Source organism: Festucalex cinctus, chromosome 6 (genome assembly GCF_051991245.1).
Source record: "Festucalex cinctus isolate MCC-2025b chromosome 6, RoL_Fcin_1.0, whole genome shotgun sequence".
Classification (NCBI taxonomy): Eukaryota; Metazoa; Chordata; class Actinopteri; order Syngnathiformes; family Syngnathidae; genus Festucalex; species Festucalex cinctus.
Window position 1 is genome coordinate 16,520,040 of NC_135416.1, and position 17,292 is coordinate 16,537,331.

General features: G+C 39.1%; 1 pseudogene across 1 annotated transcript in view; it reads left to right on the forward strand.

Annotated features, from left to right (window-relative positions):
• The first annotated feature begins 4,186 nt into the window (after window positions 1-4,186).
• Window positions 4,187-17,292, forward strand: part of LOC144020341 (uncharacterized) — a 62,456-nt pseudogene continuing 49,350 nt past the window's right edge. The window contains exons 1-18 of the transcript XR_013283855.1: window positions 4,187-4,281; window positions 6,450-6,648; window positions 6,724-6,886; window positions 6,969-7,069; window positions 8,301-8,389; window positions 9,432-9,514; window positions 9,606-9,693; window positions 9,793-9,895; window positions 12,244-12,364; window positions 12,556-12,671; window positions 14,119-14,265; window positions 14,400-14,499; window positions 14,585-14,679; window positions 14,754-14,945; window positions 15,050-15,205; window positions 15,446-15,575; window positions 16,634-16,702; window positions 16,840-16,998. The product of XR_013283855.1 is annotated as an uncharacterized LOC144020341 (transcript). The remainder of the gene's footprint in view (window positions 4,282-6,449; window positions 6,649-6,723; window positions 6,887-6,968; window positions 7,070-8,300; window positions 8,390-9,431; window positions 9,515-9,605; window positions 9,694-9,792; window positions 9,896-12,243; window positions 12,365-12,555; window positions 12,672-14,118; window positions 14,266-14,399; window positions 14,500-14,584; window positions 14,680-14,753; window positions 14,946-15,049; window positions 15,206-15,445; window positions 15,576-16,633; window positions 16,703-16,839; window positions 16,999-17,292) is intronic.

Here is a 17,292-nt window from a genome sequence, read left to right on the forward strand (position 1 = left end):
CCGGATCAGCAATTTCAGTTAAATATGTCATATAGCAGACAAACACAGTGATATTTGAGAAGTGAAATGAAGTTTAGAGGATTTACAGAAAGTGTGCAATAATTACTTAAACAAAAGTAGGCAGATGCTTAAATTTGGGCACCCCAACAGAAAAAGGACATCAGTATTGAGTAAATCTTCCTTTTGCAGAAATAACAGCCTCTAAACGCTTCCAATGAGGGTCTGGATTCTGGTTGAAGGTATTTTTGACCATGCTTCTTTCCAAAACATCTCCAGTTCAGTCAGGTTTGATGGTTTCCGAGCATGGACAGCCCGCTTTAAATCACACCACAGATTTTCAATAATATTCAGGTCTGGGGACTGAGATGGCCATTCCAGAACGTTGTCCTTGTTCCTCTGCATGAATGTCTGAGTAGAATTTGAGCAGTGTTTCGGGTCGTTGTCTTGTTGAAGTATCCAGCCAACTTCAACTTTGTCACTGATTCTTGAATCTTCATTGTTCGTAAGTATCTGCTGATACTGCCTGGAGTCCATGCGCCCTTAAACTTTAACAAGATTGCCAGTACCTGCACTGGCCACACAGCCCCACAGCATGATGGAACCACCACCGAATTTTACTGTGGGTAGCAAGTGTTTTTCTTGGAATGCTGTATTCTTCATACCGCCCCTTGTTATGTCCAAATAACCATTTTATTTTCATCAGTCCACAGCACCTTATTCCAAAATGAAGCTGGCTTGTCCAAATGTGCTTTAACATACCTCAAGCAACTCTGTTTGTGGCATGAGCGCAGAAAAGGCTTCTGTCGCATTACTCTGCCATGCAGCATCTACTTGTGCAAAATGTGCTGAATAGTTGAATGATGCACAGTGTCACCATCTGCAGCAGGATCCTGTTGTAGGTCTTTTGGAACTGGTCTGTGGGTTGAGTTTGACTGTTCTCACCATCCTTCGCCTTTGTTTATCTGAGATTTTTCTTGGCCTGCCAGTCTGGGCCTTAACTAGAACTGCGCCTGTGGTCTTCCATTTCAATATTCATTTCCATTTCCTTATGTTTCTCACAGTGGAGACTGACAGCTGAAACCTCTGAGCTAGCTTTTTGTATCCTTCCCCATGATGTTGAACAATCTTTGTTTTCAGGACATTTGAACGTTGTTTTGAGGCTCCCATGTTGCCACTCTTCAGAGAAGATGCAAAGAGGAGAACAGCTTGCAACTGGCCACCTTAAATACCCTTTCTCATGATTGGCTTCACCTGTGTATGTAGGTCAAGGGTCAATGAGCTTACCAAACACATTTTGTGTTCCAATAATGAGTGTTAAAGGTATTCAAATCAATAAAAAAAAAAAACAAGGGTGCCCAAATTTATGCACCTGCCTACCGTATTTTTCGGATTATACGTCGCTCCGGATTATAAATCGAACCAGCCAAAAAATGCAAAATTAAGAAGGAAAAAACATATATGAGTCGCACTGGAGTATAAGTCGCATTTTTTGGGGAAATTTATTTGGTAAAATCCAACACCAAAAACATACACGGCATCGTGAAAGGCAATTTAAAATAAAAATAAAAGAGAGAACAACAGGCTGAATAAGTGTACGGTATACTAACGTTACATAACTGACATGCCTGGTAATGTCAGTAACGACGCAACATATTAAGCGTTTGTAGCAGTGACGGGAGTCGGAGGCGGAGTGTTGAAGCACGTAGCCAAAGGCTGGCGTTTTATTGACATCAGCTTCTGAGGTCTTAACAGCAACTCCCCACTCAGCTAGAAGCTAACACGCTAACTCCCCTTTTCCACATAACAAAACCTTCCCACCCGGAACTCTCCCTTCGTCCCAACGTTCCGTGGGTGAATTATCTTCCCATCACTACAAGTTATTCATATAACTCTAGTGTAAAGAACATGCTAACAAGTTTACCAAACTATCAGTTTCACTCCAAATCACTAAATCCAATGAAATCGTAATCCTCAGTGTAACTTTTAAACAACTCCCCCAACTCGGAGGTGGACGATGGCCGCTCCCTCTTCTACCGGCAATGTTGAACCTATCAACACAGGCCTAGAGCGCCCTCTTGCGGTTTAGTGTGAAAATAACATGTGAGATGATATAATAATGTGTTAATTTCACACATAAGTCGCACCAGAGTATAAGTCGCACCCCCGGCCAAACTCTGAAAAAAACTGCAATTTATAATCCGAAAAATACGGTACTTTTGTTTAAGTACAGTAATTATTGCACACTTTCTGTAAATCCTATAAACTTCATTTCACTTCTCAAATATCACCGTGTGATAAACTAAAATAACCTACAATGGCACCTGTTTTTCGATACCCTCCCTTCTTACTTTGACCATCTCCAAACATTTTTCTTTTGTTTATTTTATTTGAACTGAGTCAAATGCCATTTTTAGCATATGTCGCGGGCCATTGAAAAATGGACGGAGGGCCGCAAATGGTCCCCGGGCTGTAGTTTGGGCACCTCTGCTTTAATGCACGTAGTTATGTTTATTGTTCAAACCACATGTGCTACCTTTAACATAGCCGTCCGCTGTCACCTAAAGGATCATCTGGTCAAAATTAATAGTACGATTATGTATGTCTATCTATCTATGGATTAACCGCACCGGCATTTAAGTAGCATATTATTTAGCCGTGATTCATAATATAGGACTTGTGGGCGTCTGTACTATTAATAGGCAACTTGTGAAGTTTGTTTAAAGCTTGTTGGCTGTTTCAATATTGTGACCTCTTGCAAAGTACAGGTTGCGTAACATAGACCTCCTGACTGCAGACCAGACAATCTCAACTCAACTCAACTCAACTCAACTCAACTCAACTCAACTCAACTCAAGTTTAATAAAGAGTGAAACTTGGTCTCCTAATACAAATAAATCCATAACTACTTTTTATATCATCAAAATAAAAAAGAGAGAAAAATTGTGGCTAACCAACAACAAAACCATGGTTTGCAAGTTTAGCATTGACATGTATTCTTTAATTTTGTTATAATTCTTTTAAATATAAATGAAACTGTTTCTGTGTCTAACAACATATGAGTGAAGAAGGGTTGACAAATTTGACTCTTCTTTCACTTTTCCAGGAATATTAGATTCATTGGGCTTGGGAGCATTGAACTATGACGTCAAAGTTTTTCATGCAAATCAAGAAGGACTTTCAATGCCACCAAAACACTGACTGTCATCTTTGGTTAAGTGCAGCCCCTTTAATCTAGTCCCAAAAATGTACCACTAGAGGTCACTCTCCACAAAAAGCAACTTAAATGAAATTGGACTGCAGCAGTCAAAGGGTCCATTTCAGAACCCTGGATCTGACAAAAAACAGAAATTATTCTGGAATTCACTAGCAAGGCGAATATTAATGCCATGTTAGATGGAAAATAGCAAAGAAGATCAAGAGTTACAAAAGCAAACTAAGATGGTGTCATCTCACGGCCCAGTCACTTTTCATCTTCTTTTAATTTACTGGTGGATCACATCTCTTTGGTGTATACCGCCACCTACACCCTCAATATTTGCAAAAGAAGAACAGATGGAAACGAGCATAAGGCTGTTTTGCAAATTTTCAGTTAAATCCCTTAAAAAATTGAAACATTTGGATGGAAATCCAGCTATAGACAAAACTAGGTGAAAAAAGACCAAAGGGGGTGAACCAAGGTAGGCTAATCACAGTAAAATAGCCAATTTACGTCAGGCCAAGAATTATTCGCTTCTCATTTGACCAGTCAGAGCCATTCACGGCAAAAGAACATAAGCAGGAGAGTTGCCAGTCACAAAAATGACCACTGCCTTTTTTGTTATTGTGTCCTTGGTAAAACGTTCCCTCATAAAACACAAAACGATGGTTTGAAATCATGCATGGCCACATATCATATTTTCGTTATCCCCACAGGAAGAAGAAAATAAAGAAATAAATAAATACATCGAGTTGAAATTAAATCAAATTAAAAATATTACAGGTTAAAACAATGGTGTCGCCAATTTCTAAGTTCAGGTTTGTCATCAGAGGAAATGACATATTGCTGACACTCAAAAAAATGTTTTGCTGGGATTTTTGCCAAGGGAAATGATGTTTTACCAACTTTATGTGGATCCACTGGGAGGAGATTGGTTGTGTGGAATATAAAAGGGGAGCGTTGCAGTGTTGAACTTTACATGGACAGCAGTTCAGGATCAGGAAGACCATGCGTCCAACTCCTCTGTGGATGCTGGCCTCATTGGCCTTTACCTATTTGTCTTCTGCGGTTGATGGTGATCCACTGTAAGTACACTTGGCATTCAACTTTCAACAGGATCTGAATGCACGATCTATACTCATTGGAAACATATTAGCCCCCTTGTTTTCTTCAATTTGTTGTTCATTATAATACCCGGAACCACACGGTGTATGTGACAGACAAAGACAAATATAGCGAGGCCGGGGTTTGATGTCACATTTTTTTTTACACGTTCTTGGAATAAATCCATCATATATAAACAAAATGAATACCAGAGGAAAAACCAAATTGTCAGGTATGTATTTTGAATTCATTTTCAGTTTCAGTGCAGAATTATAAGAAATCAAATAGAGCGTGTGAATGTGTCATGTTGTCCCACCATCAGTTAAGTCGTCACACTGGGTTTTGCAACTATAAACAAGGACACATTCATTGCTGTTCTCCTTTTTTTTCACTTGAAAGTGAACATTGTTGTCAGCTCAAGAAAATGTTTACCATTGAACAAACTTTAACAAAAAATAAAAAATTGTGCAGCAAGCAATTGGTTAAAGTCCAGCTGGAATGTAGGGCCAGGCTCTCAGCTTCAAATGCCTGTTTTACCCATTAATAAGGTAATTTGATCAAATATGACCAAACAGTTAGTCTTTATCTGTTTCATTACATCAAATACGGTAAACAGTGCAGTGATGAAATGTTGTACTTATCAAATGCTGGATTTTAGTCCTAACAATCAATAGTTGACTCATTGTTTGCAGAGTCCATGTAAGGGTGAGTGCAAGTGAGGTTATCCTGAGACCACAGCATGGTGGTGCTCAGAATATTGTCATGACATGATCGGAAGGGGAGGGGAAAAGAAGGGTTGGTGGGGAATCTGCATTTGTTCATGTTCACTACAAAATCCATCTGTAGAGTAAAAAAAAAAAGAAAAAAAGAGAGAAAACAGATAAGCAAATCCAGGAAACCTTTAAAAAACCACTTCACAAAGTATTACAGTATCAAATGTAAAACAATACTAACAATACACTTTCTAATGTTTTGTGCAATTTTAGAATTAGCTTTATAAAGGCTGAATTTTTTATTTTATGTTTTTAAATACAGCTCTGCTACTGAGCATCATGTTATTGTGCTGTTGTACCTAATGTTGTGACCAAGACTGTAGCTCTGTACACATATCATGGTATGCGTATGTTGAATTTGGTTTTGTTGTCATGATTTGGGTTTTGTTGTTGGACTTTTGTGTTCTCTAATGATCTGTTGTGTTCTGTTTCATTATGCGTCTCGCTTTGTCTAAAAGCGTAATCCTGCCCACCTGTGTTTGCCTGCCATCCCTTGTGTGTCAAACAATCAGTGCCCTCAGCAACTGGTGTCTTGCCCAAGTTTCTTTGTGCGTGTGTGTATTTAGTCACATGTTTCCCCTCTGTCTGTGTCGGTCCATTGTTGTTTCCACTGTTTGTTGCTGCCTTGCCTTGCTTGCCTTTTGGACCTTGTTGTTTTTGTTTACCTCCATGTTTCTGTTTTATTAAAACTAGGGCTGTCAAAGTTAAAGCATTAATAGATTAATTAGTCACAGAAAAATGTCGTATTAATAACGTATTAACGCATATTAACCGCACTATTTTATTTTGACCGCACTTGAGCCTTGAACGTAACCGCGGATGGTTACATTGAAGACTGCGCAGGTCAGTGATGAGGTCAATGCACGGCATTTCCTACGCCTGTTGTTCCAAAATAAGCGGGGTGACTCCAGTTTGTGTGTTCGATGGTAAATTTTGCTTTAAAAAACACCCCAACGGGACTTTAGATAAAACAAAAGTAATTTGCGTTTAATTAATTAATAATTGCTGAATTTCACCCAATTGATATGACGCTGTTACGTTTTGAGCAATACACGCATGCATGCAATTGCGTACATGCATTTAATCAATATTTGCAAATGACATTCAGATAATAAAATGCGTTAATTTCAAAATATTACGGTATTTTGTGTTTATTTTATATTATGCAAATACGCAAGTAATTTAGCTTATTAATCGTGATTAATCAAAATTAAAAGTGTGATTAATCAGATTAAAAATTGTAATCGTTTGACAGCACTAACCTTGTTTGGACTCCACCTCTGCCTCCTTGCTCTGCTTTCCTGCATTTGGGCCCTCAGCCACGCACACCACAACAATATACTTCTCACAATGATTCTCTTTCTAATATGCTGCAGGAAGGTGATGTCTTCCCCCAACCTGTTGCGGGTAGGAACAGCAGAAAACATTTTTGTGGAATGTCAAGACTGCAGTGGGGGTGACATAAAAGTGGACATAAATGTGATGAACCATCCAACCAAAACCGAAACTCTTGGGTTGGGTGCGTCTGTGACCCTGACGAGTGCTAACAACTTCCAAGGCTTTGGACAAATTACGGTAAAAGAGAGACACTACGAGTATATTTTGGATGTCTCTGTGAACTTGAATACAACATATCTGTCTTTGTCCTAGATACCGGCAAGGGAATTTAGTACAGACCCCACCATGAAGCAGTATGTGTACCTGCAAGCTCAATTTCCTGGTCAGCTGCTGGAGAAAGTTGTGTTGGTCTCCTTCCAGTCTGGACACATCTTCATCCAGACGGACAAGAATCTCTACACGCCCGATAGCACGGGTGCGCAACGGGTGGAGTCATTAGCAGCTATATGGCTCAAAACAAGTTATAGCAACAAAAAATCTGTCTTGCTATCTTTCAGTGAACTACAGGATATTTGGAGTGACGCCTGGCATGATACCTATCGAGAGAGATGACCCAAATTCATTTGGTGATGATGCAGTCGTGATGATTGAGATGATGGTTAGCATGTAACATATCAACGGTAGAGACAATCACATTTTGAATGGTTCGATCTATCCATTGGCTAGACTGCAATCCTTTTCAAGGTTACATCTGCAGTGTACACTTATCTGATTGTGTGTGTAAATTTAAACCACACCATGGAGGCCTTCACAAAACTAAAACCTAGACAACGGATAAGTAGTTATCTTTTATGAAATAATTAATGTATGAAATAACAAATGACTTTATGATCAACATTGAAGGCAACCATAAGAAACAGTATAATATGTAGTGAAGTATTTGTTTAGCTTTGTTAACACGAATATTGTCACAAATACTAAACTTTTCCGATCTGTATTAAAATTAATGACTAAATAGGACCTAATTTTATTTTATTTTTTTTAGGTTTTTGATCATTATATGCATTTTTCCACCCTGACTAAGTCCCCACGGTTTTGAGTAAAACGACCCATGTTTCTCCGATTCTTACTTACTACTAGTGTGTGAGTGTGTGTGTTTTATGCCTGTTTTTTTTTTTTTTTTTTTTTTTTTTTCCGGTTCTCCATGATAAGTTTGCCTAATAATGTTTTATTTCAACAAGCCTAACCTGTAGGCAGTATCTTATTTTGAAATGGCTTGGTCAGAACCATCAAAAAGCGCAAAACGGGTCACAATCCTGTTTACGGGCTACTATTAGATTGGCCTACTAGTGATATTGTATGTACAATTTCCGACTTATCTTGCCTCCACATGTTCGCACGGATCATCGTGATGTCACCCCTCCCCACCCCCAAAAAACTGTGGAGTGTTTGCAGCTGCACACTCAATCCTGAAGGGTAGATAGAAACGTGGTTTGTGGAATCCATGACCAGAAAGTAAAAACCCTTCCACAGATTGGATTTAGCCACAGGTGTTTCTACTCTACTAGCAGATGAACGAGCTGTTGTGTAGCATCTGTGGCTGAAGCCAAATTGTTTCAGTGTTGTCATATTTTCTGGAGCTGGATTCCCCAACCCTGGATACAAGCTGATAGGTGCAGTCACAGTTAAAAAGTCAGGCCTCTCTGTACTCAACTGGGCACTGGTGAGCACGCATAATCATGCAGAAAAATCGTTAACATTTGCACCTTTAAAGTAGTGCAATTGCTTTGTCACTGACATGGCGCTCCTTGAATGACTTATTATGGAGTGGCTCAAAAAGAAACTTGTGAGGCTGGTGATAAAATGTTTACAATGTTCTTTATTCTTAGACCCCTGAAGATATCATTTTACCTCTTGAGTCAGTCGTTTTGAGGTCTGGGATTTCCTCTAGACACTTCCATCTTTCTAAGATTGTCAGGTGAGTTCAAATTCATTTTTTTCTCCACATATTCATTTTTTTTTTTTACTAAAAAATGGAGGAAATGTTTTTTTTTCCTGTTTGTTTTAATCTATATCATTGGCATTGAGGCAAAACCTTGTACTGTACATTTAAAATGGTCACCTTTTTGGTGACCCCCAAAACACCACGTTTGTTCAACCATTAATGTTGCATCATCAAAGAGAGCAAGCCATTTTCAACACTTAAGTGTGAATTGACCAAAAGTATATAACTGTTTTTAAATACAGGGAGTCCTCAAGTTGTGTCGTACGTCGTTTCAACTTTATGGTGCCCGTACCTCGTCCATAGCACTTTCTTTTTTGTCAATTTCCAACAGTAATCACCCAATTTTAAAGTGGTTGTTGTTGTTCTTTACTCCAAGAACGGGCGTCCATCGAGCAGGTCGGCTCGCCATCAGGCGCGTCACATTTTCGTGCTTTAGTTTCCATTAGCTCCGCTTTGCCGTACGTCAGCAATGAATGTACGTGCGGAAACACAAAATATTGGTTCCGGCATCTTCTGGCTCACGTAAATATGTTTTTTTAAATTACTGTAAAAAGTATTTTGATGTAAATATTGACTAGTGAATAGGAATGTAGAGGGAAAATCAGGCAGACTGAGTGAGTTATTGAATCTTGTAAATTGGAACTGAGTCACGATAAGCTATATTGTTTCCCCAACTGTGTTGCCAAACTCTTTAACTTGAGTGTTTTTGGCAGTCTTTTTCTTTCTTTCTTTCTTTCTTTCTTTCTTTCTTTCTTTCTTTCTTTCTTTCTTTCTTTCTTTCTTTCTTTCTGGCCGTTTGCAAATGGCAAATGATGCACCGGCAAAATTTACTGACTCGCCCACCTCTGCCAATACCTTAAAATAAGGCTGGTATATATGTACCAATACAGGTACCTGATATCAATACTCGCCCATCCCCAGTAACTTTAAAATTCAATTGGATGGTAGAGGTTGAATTCATAAATGCATACTCTGACAGACATTTTGAACGACCTGTTTGAATTTTTGTGTGTAGTCTAGGACTGTGGAAAATTGTCGTCAAGTTCCAAAGTCACCCACAGCAGAGCTACTATGCTGAGTTTGAGGTCAAAGAGTATGGTGAGAGCCGGCCATTTTGTGAATTTTTTCACAGAAAAGTCTTTGACTTTTTATCCAATTTGGAACAATGAAATGTTTTGATGACTTTCAGTGCTCCCCAGTTTTGAAGTCAAATTAAGACCTCGGGTTCCCTTCTTCTATAAGGATAGTGAAGAGTTCACTGTTGACATCACAGCCACGTAAGTGAAAGTCAGTTTGGTGCAGAAAAGCGAGTCCCAGTCTTTTACATCACTTGTTGATCATTGTATGAACGTCACTTTCTTCTCATGCGATTTTAGGTATCTATTTGGGAAAGAGGTTGATGGGGCGGCCTTTGTGGTGTTTGGGTATCTCAAGGATGGTGCAAAAAGGAGCTTTCCTGAATCTCTTCAGAGAGCGCCTGTAAGTGCATACAACAGTCAACTGCATCCATTTACTAAAATGACATCTGCAAGACTGCACACTGTATCGATAATTGGGTCGTCATCGTGACGAATTAATAATTTGAATGATGCTAACGGAAGTCGTAATTCCCTCAGTCACCACTAGGGGCACCAGGTTTTCTTTTGCTTACAATTTGGACGAATAACGATCCAAATTCTCATTTACTTATAATCTGAAGTCGCTACACTTAAAATTTAATGGTTCTTTCCATTAATAAAGGGATTCATTATCCACTCGAACACCCAAATGACTTAGACGGAATGGAATTTAAAGAACACACATTTATTCACTAATGTCGCAACATACAGAGTCAAAAAACTGTCTACCTAACTATCCTACCGAGATAAAAAAAAAAAGAAAAAAAAAGGAAATAGAATGAAGCTGATGTAAGGGAAATTAGTTCAATTAATTATTAAATCAACAATTGTTCATTATTAAATTAACAATAAATTGACTCATTAATTGAAGGCGACTCAAACTTAATATCTGACTTAATTTTGAGTTAGCTTGCGGAACACCACATCAAATATGAACATTTTATCAGGAAAACCTCGTTGAATCAGTCATCAAAATGAAGGTTGCATCCTTTTACCCTTGTACAATTTTGTGAGTTCCTTGTTCAGGTTACTATATATTGATAAAACACACGCACAGTACAAAATCAGGTTTTGATTTTGAGTGCAGTTATTTTCTAATCTCTTTGGGAAAATCTACTTGGAACTTAAAAGAAGCAAAACTAATTACTATGATAGGAAGAATAAAAATGATAAAATAATCAAAGAAAAACAAGAAAAGAAAAACGGTCTTAACCAAGGTGAAGGGACTGTCTGATCAAGCCAACACGGGACCCACATTTAACCTAATTGTTTGACCCAAATGGATGCACCATTTTTACAAAATCTGGTTAATGTTTGCAAAGTTGCACTTACAGATGGTCTCAGTTGGCCCAAGAAGCAGAGATTTCTCCTTGGATCGTTAACCAAGCCGTTGAAGAAGGTTCAGTCAGTTCTGGAGAGACAGTTGATCAGAATGGGCAGCTGAGCCTCATGGAAGTCGACATGCCAAATCTTTCGATGGATTACAAAAACGTAGTTGCACCAGCAGTATAGTTGAATTTGCAATAACTTAGGATTCTGAAGTTGGGTCGAGCAGACGGAAAGAGGATTGGACGGGTGAATGTCCGCTTTCCACAAAAAGGAAGTAGAAAACAAAAGTATTCCGCAGGTTCCACGAAGTGACACTTAGCGCCCAGAAGATTGCGTGGTCAGCCCAGTTTGCGGCGCGCGCGGCTGGAGTTGTCCTCTCGGCGGCGAGATGCACTACTGGACACGTCCCGGCTGCCGAATCTAGATGCTGGAATCAGTGTCAGCTTTGTCTCCGTGTCACAGGCTGAGGCGAGCCAGTGTAGATGGTGGACTGGAGGACACAGGTGACCTCCGCCGGTTGGAGCACTGGGTTTTGGAGCGCACGCTCGGCGCACACGGTGAGAGTCCCAAACTGTGGACCAAGGGATTGCTTGGTCTCAGAAAACTAGTCAGTGACTTGCGACCACCAAGGTGTTGGGAAGAAATAAGGATAAGGGGGGGGGGTCTGTATGCAGCGACTGGTGTTGGCTGCGCGGTGTGTTAGGGAGCACGTTTGCCCGTCCTGTTACAAGTAAAAAAAAACTGGTGGCTGTGAGAACAAAGAGCCACGTGATCGTGAAAACCTGTTTGAGGACACGACCACCGGAGTGTTTTTTGGCAAGGTGGGGAGGAGAAGAGAAAATTGGCTAGATTTTACAAGTCATCTCCTTCCATAAAGCACGCCTTGATTGATTTTCTTCCATGGGGACAATCAGTGATCAATAAATCAATTGTTTTTTAAACATTATTTCTTCTACTAATTATTACCCAAAACACTAAAGATAATGTCTTTTCATAGATATCTTCACCTTAAATATAACCTTTATGAAACGCCTTTTTAAAAACTTTAAATATTTTGTTTTAAAAAAGGCACAGAAGGAGCAACAAAACCAAAAAATGGATGTAGCCTGAGCCCCATTCAAACTTCTTCACACATAAAACACACGTAACACGTAAAAAAAAGACATGAGCTAGTTTACTGGTTGAGGAATACAAATGTGTCCACATGAATACAGAAAAAGAAGTTAGTGCAACAAATGCAAACCCAGTCAAAGTACTAATGCCAAGGTTCTGATATAGTAACTAAATTGTGCAAACAAAATCACACTCGTGGCTTGACAACTGCAGCTCACCAATGTTCATGTTTTTATTTTTTTATTTTTCTGTGTTTTGGACTTTTAGATCGAGTCAGGCCGTGGAGTGGTCACACTCAAGAGAGCGCATGTGACACGAGTCGTCCCACACATTGATGATCTGGTGGGAAGTCACTTTTTTGCATCTGTCAGTGTAATGACAATGAGTGGTAAGAAAGTGTTCAGAATGATTTGTCATGTAAGAATTACACGAGCTCAGCTGCAATGAACACTACTACTTAGTTACTTAGTTCTGTACAAGGAGCCTCTCAGGGCATTGTTTTCAGCAACCTGCCACCTTACAATTAGCCTACGTATGTGCGAAAGTGCATTAATTGTCCTGTTCATTTTGTCTTTACAGGTAGTGAAATGGTGGAAGCAGAGTTGAGCGGCATCCAGTTTGTCACATCTCCATATACCATCCAACTCAAGAAGACACCAAAATATTTCAAACCCGGAATGCCCTTTGATGTTACGGTAAAGAGAATATATGCTCACATAATAAGGCAACAAAAGCAATTTCAAGTAATTTTAATGGCTTCTAAAAAGGTGAATTGATAATATATAACATGAGTAAACCAGCTTGGACACCTCCATCAACACGCCCATGTGGGTTGGATATGGGCTGGTGAATGGGTCACAATCTGGGGCCCACTAGGCTAATAATGTTGTTCCTGATTGTACCCATAAGGGCTCCTTTCACACTCATGCTACACAGTTATTTTGTTACAAGCTTTAATAACAAGGAGACCAATAATATAATCATTTTTTTAATGCCAAAGAGCAACAAATGGTCAGTGTTCCATCATTATCAAACAGAATTATTCATTTTCCTCCTCAAATGAACCTCGAGTCTGAAGTACTTGGTGAGGTGGCAAAATGCTGCCAGTTGTCAGACTTCCTTTAATTGGCTCTTTTATAAATGCTGTGCAGCGCTTTCTTCTGTTTGATTAATCGTGCTATCAAAATTGTTTGAGATGGCCCATTAATAGTCCAAATAATACATATCGCCACACTCTTAAAAAATGATTGCTTAAGTCTTTTTTTTTTCTCCCAAAAAATTATTATTTTTGCCGAAATCACCTCCCTATGATGCGAAAGGGTTTGGGGTGTGTGTGTCATGATCTAAAATCTAAAAAAAACAAACAAACAAACAAACATAGGCGATTATTTTAAGAAGGTGTCAATATTAAGGTGAAATATATATTTTTGTGCATTTTTAGAAATATAGGCCAGGTAGTATCGCACATGCTGTTGTTGTACAAAATTTGAATATTTTGAAGCCCAGCCAGAGCCCAGTTATTGCCCATACTTAGTTTCACCCACCTACTGGCCAAGTGGGCCCCAACAAAGAAGCCCACTCCAGGCCCATGCCCAGCCAAAGCCCAACTAGACCAAGTGGTACCCATATGGGCCCCAACTGTACATGTTTGCTTGGCCATCACATAGTTTGCAATTGCATTGATTAGGGTTTCTCATTATCATTATTTTAAGTGTTTGCACACTTGAAGGATCAATCAATGTTAAGTTTAATCCTAGACAGGCATTTCCCACTGTGAATTGGTGCATTTCACAGAGGCTTGTTAATAAACTATACACTAGAATAAACCAAGTGCGCATTACGTTTTCAAGTTGAACACATATTTTGGCTACCAAAGAAAGTAGCATTCATTGTAATTTTGAATGGTATTGAAAGTGTATGCGTACCTCTACACCTTAAAGATTGATGCATTGTGTAACTGGCTTTAAGCCTTAAGTGACAAAACAACAGGTTTACTTTGTGCTATGTTTAACTGTACTAATGGAGTTTATAGGAAAAAAACAAACAAAAAAAAAACACCATTGCAAAACTGCAAATTGAGAATGAACACAAGTTGAATGTCTGCTGATGAATCAGTTTTTTTACATCTTGGGGGGCATGTAGCTTAAGGTTGTGAATCCTGATGAAACTCCAGCACGAGGCGTTCCTGTAGTGGTGAACCCAGGCGGGTTACAGGTCTTGACCTCAGACAACGGCGTTGCCAAGGTCACTGTCAATACAGTTTCAAGAGATACAAGTTTGAGGATCACTGTAAGTGTCTTTCTTGTTTGTAAGAGTGGATAAAAGTAACAAAGTACATGGAACAGTGCATGTGGATCTCAACATCGTTTGTCAACTTTAAACAGCCTTACCACTGTCCGCTTGTTTGTGGTGTTGTTCAACAGGCACAGACCAATGACCCTAGAATTACCAGAGAAAGACAAGCAGTTGCTGACATGGAAGCCTTACCATATCATACTATAAGCAAAAACTACATTCACATCGGTACAAGGACGTGCGATCATCATCCCATGTACTACAATGCAGAAGCTATTTTCAGAATGTCATCTTGAATTTGTGACTTTTGCAGGTGTGGACACAGCTGAATTGGATTTGGGAGACAACTTGAAAATGAATCTCATTCTAAACAAGGCGCCAACTCGATACACTGACATCACATACTTGGTGAGAGGTGGTTTATACCTGTGTGTGTTGTGATTGTCATTTTCAAAGCTGGATGTTGACGTTTGTCTCTTAAGGTCATCGGCAGGGGACAACTAGTGAAATATGGCCGTTACAAGACGAGGGGCCAAGTTGTGATCGCCCTCATTATACCTGTCACCAAAGATATGCTCCCATCATTCCGTATCGTGGCTTACTACCATCCAGATAACAGCGAGGTGGTGTCAGACTCTGTTTGGGTGGATGTCAAGGACTCCTGCATTGGCTCGGTAAAATGACACTTAACCCAAAATCACAAAATTTTATTTGAAGTATAAAACATTGATTTGGTGATTTTATGAATTAAAACACAGATCTGTTTCTCCTCATTTAGCTCAATCTGGAACCAGCAAGACCGATACTATACTCTGAACCTCGCAAGATGTTTGGACTGAAGGTGACTGGAGACCCAGAGGCCACTGTGGGCCTGGTGGCAGTTGACAAAGGGGATTTTGCTCTGAACAACAAGCACCATTTGACCCAGAAAAAGGCAAACACGTTTGACGTCTTTGCTTGGTGTTGCTTAGGATCAATATACTTCCAGACGTCAATTATTTTTTATTTATTTTTTTATAAATAACTGATCATTTTCATAGTTTTAGATAAATAATCAACACAACAACCATACAAATACTGGACAAAGTAGAAAAGGCTGCAAATGTTAGTAGGTGATTTGTGAGGTAATTTTAGGTGTAAGGTATGTATAATTTTACTGTTTATTGCTTAACAGGTGTGGGAAACTGTGGAGAAGCACGATCCAGGCTGCACACCAGGTGGAGGCAAGGATGCAATGGGTGTGTTCTATGATGCTGGGCTGATGTTTAAGACCAGCGCTGGACATGAAACCCCTTACCGACAAGGTGACACAGTTGGGTGTTTTTCTGTCTCATCACTTTACAGATTCACTTCAAGCAGGGTTTCAAACTCTTTCAGATCCAAATTAACAAGGTGCGGGCTTGTGTGTGATACATTTTAGCTAGGGACTAAATTCTCATAATAACTCCAATAAATGCCTGTTTATATATATATATAAATATATATGTTTATATATATATGTATATATATATATATATGTATGTATATATATATATGTATATATATATATATGTATATATATATATATGTATATATATATATGTATATATATATATATATATATATATATATATATATATATATATATATATATATATATATATATATATATATATATATATATATATGTATATATATATATGTATATATATATATTTATATTTATATTAGTCAATGGAAAAAAAGTGCTCCAGTGTAGGGGGCATTTTATTCATCCAATTGATCGACTGATACGTTGTATCACAATACCAACAATATCACCAACATGTTATTTCTACTGCGATTGGCTGGCAACCAGTTCAGGGTGTACTCCGCCTACTGCCCAAAGCCAGCTGGAATAGGCTCCAGCACCCCCCATGACACTTGTGAGGAAGTCAAAAAAATGGATGGATGGAGTTAATTTCCATAGCTCATGAGGTTAAAAAGAAGGGGAAAAAAATCAGGATACCCCTGGCTCGAGTTCTTGGAGTTATCCTTATCTCCTTGATATTTGCTATTATTATTATTGTTATTGTAGTTTTTGTTATTGTTCTTAATCTTTTTCTTTTTTTTTAAATATAAATGTTGAATATTGTTTGAGATTGGCTAGCAACCAGTTCAGGGTCTACCCCGCCTACTGTCCAAAGCCAGCAGGAATAGGCTCCAGCACCCCCCACGGCCCTTGTGGGGAGCAAGCAGTTAAGAAAATGGATGGATGGATGTCAAATACTGTCTCCCAGTTGATTGACTGATATGTTGTATCACGATGCAGATACAGCATTTCACTTCTAGCGCTTATCTGTATCTGGGTCGTTTTTATGATTAAACTGTGCTACATTTCCAGAGCTGCAATGCCCATCGCCCAGCAGGAGGAAACGAGCTTCAACTCCGGTACAGGTCGATACCACCTTAGGTAAGGATATCTCGATCCTTCTCGTCATTATTGACAAACACCTGAAAACAAAAGCAACAAACATACACAGGCATTAGCCATCATTTTATCAAGACATTGACTGTGGCCACTGGTCTTTCACATTTTCTTGTTTTCAGAGGGTACATATGAAGGGCAAGAGAAGGAATGCTGTTTGGATGGCATGGCGGAAACTCAACGCTCAAACACTTGTGAAACACGCAGCGAGTGCATTCCGAATGGCACAGAGTGTGTTGAGAGAGCTCGGATGAAGCGAGACACCCTTCGAATAACTCGGAGTAAGAGATGGACACATGGGACACCATCCAGTCGAATAAATAACTCATATAATCTGTTAACACCACTTGATTTGGTATATAAATGCAAGTTGTAATAAATGTAATAAATATATTTAGATACCTGCGATTGGCTGGCAACCTGTTCAGGGTGTACTGCCTGAAGCCAACTGGGATAGGCTCCAGCACCCCCTGCGACCCTTGTGAGGAACAAGTGCTTCAGAAAATGGATGGGTGGATTTAGATACAATTTCTAAGTTGCTAACTTTATTTTACGAGTTGAGCTAAAATAATGTT